Source organism: Hetaerina americana, unplaced genomic scaffold (genome assembly GCF_022747635.1).
Source record: "Hetaerina americana unplaced genomic scaffold, ioHetAmer1.1.p SCAF_25, whole genome shotgun sequence".
NCBI classification, from domain to species: Eukaryota; Metazoa; Arthropoda; class Insecta; order Odonata; family Calopterygidae; genus Hetaerina; species Hetaerina americana.
Window position 1 is genome coordinate 7,640,592 of NW_027286819.1, and position 8,230 is coordinate 7,648,821.

Sequence of the window (8,230 nt, forward strand, 5' to 3'; positions counted from 1 at the left end):
TGCATGGAGGCATCTTTTATGCTCATTTCTTGTCTTAAATGATTTATTCTGGGTTTTATTTTTTTTATTTAATGAAAATGAACAACAATACACACTATGGAATCATTTTTGTTTGTTTTTTGTCGAGTGAGAATTTCACCTAGAAAAGGGCGGGGGTATTGGCACTTTTCATGGAAAAATGTGAAAAATTAAAATTTCTAAAAATGAAATAAATCTCTTCTATACACCTCAAACATTCAATTTATAATGGAAGATTGTTGTTTTTCGCAATATTTTTTGAAATTTGGCCATTTTACTATCATTAACACTGGCGCTGAGGCATCTTTTATGCTCATTTCTTTGTTTAATGATTTATTCCTGTTTTATTTTGCTTATTTGACGAAAATGAATACAATACACACCATGGAAACATTTTTGTTTGATTATAGTAGAGTGAGATTTAATCTAGAACCCCAAAGGGGGTATTGGCACTTTTCATGGAAAAATGGTGAAATTTTGAGCTTTCTAAAAATAAAATAAATGCCTTCTATACACCTCAAACATTCACTCTATAATGGAAGATTGTAGTTTTTCGCAATATTTTTTGAAATTGGGGCTCTTTTACTAACATTAACACCTGCGCTGAGGCATCTTTTATGCTCATTTCTTGTCTTAAATGATTTATTCTGGGTTTTATTTTGGTTATTTGTCGAAAATGAACAACAATACACACCATGGAAGCACATTTGTTTGTTTTTGGTCCAGTGAGAATTTCACCTAGAAAAGGGCGGGGTATTGGCACTTTTCATGGAAAAATGTTAAATATTAAAATTTCTAAAAATGAAATAAAACTCTTCTATACACCTCAAACATTCACTCTTTATCGGAAGATTGTTGTTTTTCGCAATCTTTTTAAAAATTTGGGCTCTTTACTAACATTAACACTTGCGCTGACGCATCTTTTATGCTCATTTCTTGTCTTTATGATTTATCCCTGGTTTTATTTTGTTTATTTGACGAAAATGAAACAACGATACACACCATAGAAACATTTTTGTTTGATTTGTGTCGAGTGAGAATTTGACCTCGAACCCAAAGGGCACTTCACAAATTGGCACTTTTCATGGAAAAATGAGAAATATTAAAATTTCTAAAAATGAAATAAAACTCTTCTATACACCTCAAACATTCACTCTATAATCACATCTTTTTATGCTCATTTCTTGTCTTTAATGATTTATTCTGGGTTTTATTTTGTTTATTTGATGAAAATGAACAACAATACACACTATGGAAACATTTTTGTTTGTTTTTTGTCGAGTGAGAATTTCACCGAGAAAAGGGCGGGGGTATTGGCACTTTTCATGGAAAAATGTGAAAAATTAAAAATTCAAAAAATGAAATAAATGCCTTCGATACCCCTCAAACATTCACTCTATAATGGAAGATTGTTGTTTTGGCAATATTTTTGAAATTTGGGCTCTTTTACTAACATTAACACTTGCGCTGAGGCATCTTTTATGCTCATTTCTTGTCTTTAATGATATATTCCTGGTTTAATTTTTTTTTTTGACGAAAATGAACAACAATGCATACCATGGAAACACTTTTTTTTGATTTGGCGCGAGTGAGAATTTCACCTAGAACCCAAAGGGGGGGGGGGTATTGCAACTTTTCATGGAAAAATGTGAAAAATTAATATTTCTAAAAATGAAATAAAACTCTTCTATACACCTCAAACATTCACTCTAAAATGGAAGATTGTTGTTTTTCGCAATATTTTTTGAATATTGGGCTCTTTTACTAAAATTAACACTTGCGCTGAGGAATCTTTTATGTTCATTTCTTGTCTTTAATGATTTATTCTGGGTTTTATTTTGTTTATTTGATGAAAATGAACAAAAATACATATCATTAAAACATTTTTTGTTTGATTTGTGTCGAGTGAGAATTTCACCTAGACCCCAAAGGGGGGGGGGGGTATTGGAACTTTTCATGGAAAAATGTGAAAAATTAAAATTTCTAAAAATGAAATAAATGCCTTCGATACACCTCAAACATTCACTCTATAATGGAAGATTGTTGTTTATCGCAATATTTTTTGAAATTTGGGCTCTTTTACTAACATTAACACTTGCGATGAGGCATCTTTTATGCTCATTTCTTGTCTTTAATGATTTATTCTGGGTTTTATTTTGTTTAATTGACGAAAATGAACAACAATACACACCATGGAAACATTTTTGTTTGTTTTTTGTCGAGTGAGAATTTCACCTAGAACCCAAAAGGGGGGGTATTGGCACTTTTCATGGAAAAATGTGAAAAATTAAAAATTCAAAAAATGAAATAAATGCCTTCGATACACCTCAAACATTCACTCTATAATGGAAAATTGTTGTTTTTGGCAATATTTTTTGAAATTTGGGCTCTTTTACTAACATAAACACTTGCGCTGAGGCATCTTTTATGCTCATTTCTTGTCTTTAATGATTTATTCCTGGTTTTATTTTGTTTATTTGACGAAATGAACAACAATACACACCTTGGAAACATATTTGTTTGATTTGTGTCGAGTGAGAATTTCACCTAGAACCCAAAGGGGGGGTATTGGCACTTTTCATGGAAAAAATGTGAAAAATTAAAATTTCTAAAAATGAAATAAATGCCTCATATACCACCTCAAACATTCACTCTAAAATGGAAGATTGTTGTTTTTTCAATATTTTTTGAAATTTGGGCTCTTTTACTAACATTAACACTTGCATGGAGGCATCTTTTATGCTCATTTCTTGTCTTAAATGATTTATTCTGGGTTTTATTTTTTTTATTTAATAAAAATGAAAACAATACACACTATGGAATCATTTTTGTTTGTTTTTTGTCGAGTGAGAATTTCACCTAGAAAAGGGCGGGGTATTGGCACTTTTCATGGAAAAATGTTAAATATTAAAATTTCTAAAAATGAAATAAAACTCTTCTATACACCTCAACATTCACTCTTTATCGGAAGATTGTTGTTTTTCGCAATCTTTTTAAAAATTTGGCTCTTTTACTAACATTTACACTTGCGCTGACGCATCTTTTATGCTCATTTCTTGTCTTTATGATTTATCCCTGGTTTTATTTTGTTTATTTGACGAAAATGAACAACGATACACACCATAGAAACATTTTTGTTTGATTTGTGTCGAGTGAGAATTTCACCTCGAACCCAAAGCGGCACTTCACAAATTGGCACTTTTCATGGAAAAATGAGAAATATTAAAATTTCTAAAAATGAAATAAAACTCTTCTATACACCTCAAACATTCACTCTATAATCACATCTTTTATGCTCATTTCTTGTCTTTAATGATTTATTCTGGGTTTTTATTTTGTTTATTTGATGAAAATGAACAACAATACACACTATGGAAACATTTTTGTTTGTTTTTTGTCGAGTGAGAATTTCACCGAGAAAAGGGCGGGGTATTGGCACTTTTCATGGAAAAATGTGAAAAATTAATATTCTAAAAATGAAATAAAACTCTTCTATACACCTCAAACATTCACTCTAAAATGGAAGATTGTTGTTTTTCGCAATATTTTTTTGAATATTGGGCTCTTTTACTAAAATTAACACTTGCGCTGAGGAATCTTTTATGTTCATTTCTTGTCTTTAATGATTTATTCTGGTTTTATTTTGTTTATTTGATGAAAATGAACAAAATACATATCATTAAAACATTTTTGTTTGATTTGTGTCGAGTGAGAATTTCACCTAGACCCCAAAGGGGGGGGGGGTATTGGAACTTTTCATGGAAAAATGTGAAAAATTAAAATTTCTAAAAATGAAATAAATGCCTTCGATACACCTCAAACATTCACTCTATAATGGAAGATTGTTGTTTATCGCAATATTTTTTGAAATTTGGGCTCTTTTACTAACATTAACACTTGCGATGAGGCATCTTTTATGCTCATTTCTTGTCTTTAATGATTTATTCTGGGTTTTATTTTGTTTAATTGACGAAAATGAACAACAATACACACCATGGAAACATTTTTGTTTGTTTTTTGTCGAGTGAGAATTTCACCTGAGAACCAAAAGGGGGGGTATTGGCACTTTTCATGGAAAAATGTGAAAAATTAAAAATTCAAAAAATGAAATAAATGCCTTCGATACACCTCAAACATTCACTCTATAATGGAAAATTGTTGTTTTTGGCAATATTTTTTGAAATTTGGGCTCTTTTACTAACATAAACACTTGCGCTGAGGCATCTTTTATGCTCATTTCTTGTCTTTAATGATTTATTCCTGGTTTTATTTTGTTTATTTGACGAAAATGAACAACAATACACACCTTGGAAACATATTTGTTTGATTTGTGTCGAGTGAGAATTTCACCTAGAACCCAAAGGGGGGGGTATTGGCACTTTTCATGGAAAAATGTGAAAAATTAAAATTTCTAAAAATGAAAAATGCCTCATATACACCTCAAACATTCACTCTAAAATGGAAGATTGTTGTTTTTTCAATATTTTTTGAAATTTGGGCTCTTTTACTAACATTAACACTTGCATGGAGGCATCTTTTATGCTCATTTCTTGTCTTAAATGATTTATTCTGGGTTTTATTTTTTTTATTTAATAAAAATGAACAACAATACACACTATGGAATCATTTTTGTTTGTTTTTTGTCGAGTGAGAATTTCACCTAGAAAAGGGCGGGGTATTGGCACTTTTCATGGAAAAATGTTAAATATTAAAATTTCTAAAATGAAATAAAACTCTTCTATACACCTCAAACATTCACTCTTTATCGGAAGATTGTTGTTTTTCGCAATCTTTTTAAAAATTTGGGCTCTTTTACTAACATTTACACTTGCGCTGACGCATCTTTTATGCTCATTTCTTGTCTTTATGATTTATCCCTGGTTTTATTTTGTTTATTTGACGAAAATGAACAACGATACACACCATAGAAACATTTTTTGTTTGATTTGTGTCGAGTGAGAATTTCACCTCGAACCCAAAGGGCACTTCACAAATTGGCACTTTTCATGGAAAAATGAGAAATATTAAAATTTCTAAAAATGAAATAAAACTCTTCTATACACCTCAAACATTCACTCTATAATCACATCTTTTATGCTCATTTCTTGTCTTTAATGATTTATTCTGGGTTTTATTTTGTTTATTTGATGAAAATGAACAACAATACACACTATGGAAACATTTTTGTTTGTTTTTTGTCGAGTGAGAATTTCACCGAGAAAAGGGCGGGGTATTGGCACTTTTCATGGAAAAATGTGAAAAATTAATATTTCTAAAAATGAAATAAAACTCTTCTATACACCTCAAACATTCACTCTAAAATGGAAGATTGTTGTTTTTCGCAATATTTTTTGAATATTGGGCTCTTTTACTAAAATTAACACTTGCGCTGAGGAATCTTTTATGCTCATTTCTTGTCTTAAATGATTTATTCTGGGTTTTATTTTGTTTATTTGATGAAAATGAACAAAAATACATACCATTAAAACATTTTTGTTTGATTTGTGTCGAGTGAGAATTTCACCTAGACCCCAAAGGGGGGGGGGGTATTGGAACTTTTCATGGAAAAATGTGAAAAATTAAAATTTCTAAAAATGAAATAAATGCCTTCGATACACCTCAAACATTCACTCTATAATGGAAAGATTGTTTTTATCGCAATAGTTTTTGAAATTGGGGCTCTTTTACTAACATTAACACCTGCGCTGAGGCATTTTTTATGCTCATTTCTTGTCTTAAATGATTTATTCTGGGTTTTATTTTGGTTATTTGTCGAAAATGAACAACAATACACACCATGGAAGCACATTTGTTTGTTTTTGGTCCAGTGAGAATTTCACTTAGAAAAGGGCGGGGTATTGGCACTTTTCATGGAAAAATGGTAAATATTAAAATTTCTAAAAATGAAATAAAACTCTTCTATACACCTCAAACATTCACTCTATAATCACATCTTTTATGCTCATTTCTTGTCTATAATGATTTATTCTGGGTTTTATTTTGTTTATTTGATGAAAATGAACAACAATACACACTATGGAAACATTTTTGTTTGTTTTTTGTCGAGTGAGAATTTCACCGAGAAAAGGGCGGGGTATTGGCACTTTTCATGGAAAAATGTGAAAAATTAAAAATTCAAAAAATGAAATAAATGCCTTCGATACACCTCAAACATTCACTCTATAATGGAAGATTGTTGTTTTTGGCAATATTTTTTGAAATTTGGGCTCTTTTACTAACATTAACACTTGCGCTGAGGCATCTTTTATGCTCATTTCTTGTCTTTAATGATATATTCCTGGTTTAATTTTGTTTTTTTGACGAAAATGAACAACAATACATACCATGGAAACACTTTTGTTTGATTTGGCGCGAGTGAGAATTTCACCTAGAACCCAAAGGGGGGGGTATGTATGGCACTTTTCATGGAAAAATGTGAAAAATTAATATTTCTAAAAATGAAATAAAACTCTTCTATACACCTCAAACATTCACTCTAAAATGGAAGATTGTTGTTTTTTCGGAATATTTTTTGAATATTGGGCTCTTTTACTAAAATTAACACTTGCGCTGAGGAATCTTTTATGCTCATTTCTTGTCTTTAATGATTTATTCTGGGTTTTATTTTGTTTATTTGATGAAAATGAACAAAAATACATACCATTAAAACATTTTTGTTTGATTTGTGTCGAGTGAGAATTTCACCTAGACCCCAAAGGGGGGGGGGGTATTGGAACTTTTCATGGAAAAATGTGAAAAATTAAAATTTCTAAAAATGAAATAAATGCCTTCGATACACCTCAAACATTCACTCTATAATGGAAGATTGTTGTTTATCGCAATATTTTTTGAAATTTGGGCTCTTTTACTAACATTAACACTTGCGCTGAGGCATCTTTTATGCTCATTTCTTTGTTTAATGATTTATTCCTGGTTTTATTTTGTTTAATTGACGAAAATGAACAACAATACACACCATGGAAACATTTTTGTTTGTTTTTTGTCGAGTGAGAATTTCACCTAGAACCCAAAAGGGGGGGTATTGGCACTTTTCATGGAAAAATGTGAAAAATTAAAAATTCAAAAAATGAAATAAATGCCTTCGATACACCTCAAACATTCACTCTATAATGGAAAATTGTTGTTTTTGGCAATATTTTTTGAAATTTGGGCTCTTTTACTAACATTAACACTTGCGCTGAGGCATCTTTTATGCTCATTTCTTGTCTTTAATGATTTATTCCTGGTTTTATTTTGTTTATTTGACGAAAATGAACAACAATACACACCTTGGAAACATTTTCGTTTGATTTGTGTCGAGTGAGAATTTCACCTAGAACCCAAAGGGGGGGGTATTGGCACTTTTCATGGAAAAATGTGAAAAATTAAAATTTCTAAAAATGAATAAAACTCTTCTATACACCTCAAACATTCACTCTATAATGGAAGATTGTTGTTTTTTCGCAATATTTTTTGAAATTTGGGCTCTTTTACTAACATTTAGACTTGCGCTGAGGCATCATTTATGCTTATTTCTTGTCTTAAATGATTTATTCTGGGTTTTATTTTGTTTATTTGACGAAAATGAACAACAATACACACCAAGGAAACATTTTTGATTGATTTGTGTCGAGTGAGAATTTCACCTAGAACCCAAAAGGGGGGGTATTGGCACTTTTCATGGAAAAATGTGAAAAATTAAAATTTCTAAAAATGAAATAAATGCCTCATATACACCTCAAACATTCACTCTAAAATGGAAGATTGTTGTTTTTTCAATATTTTTTGAAATTTGGGCTCTTTTACTAACATTAACACTTGCATGGAGGCATCTTTTATGCTCATTTCTTGTCTTAAATGATTTATTCTGGGTTTTATTTTTTTTATTTAATGAAAATGAACAACAATACACACTATGGAATCATTTTTGTTTGTTTTTTGTCGAGTGAGATTTCACCTAGAAAAGGGCGGGGTATTGGCACTTTTCATGGAAAAATGTGAAAAATTAAAATTTCTAAAAATGAAATAAATCTCTTCTATACACCTCAAACATTCAATTTATAATGGAAGATTGTTGTTTTTTCGCAATATTTTTTAAATTTGGGCCATTTTACTATCATTAACACTGGCGCTGAGGCATCTTTTATGCTCATTTCTTTGTTTAATGATTATTCCTGGTTTTATTTGCTTATTTGACGAAAATGAATACAAT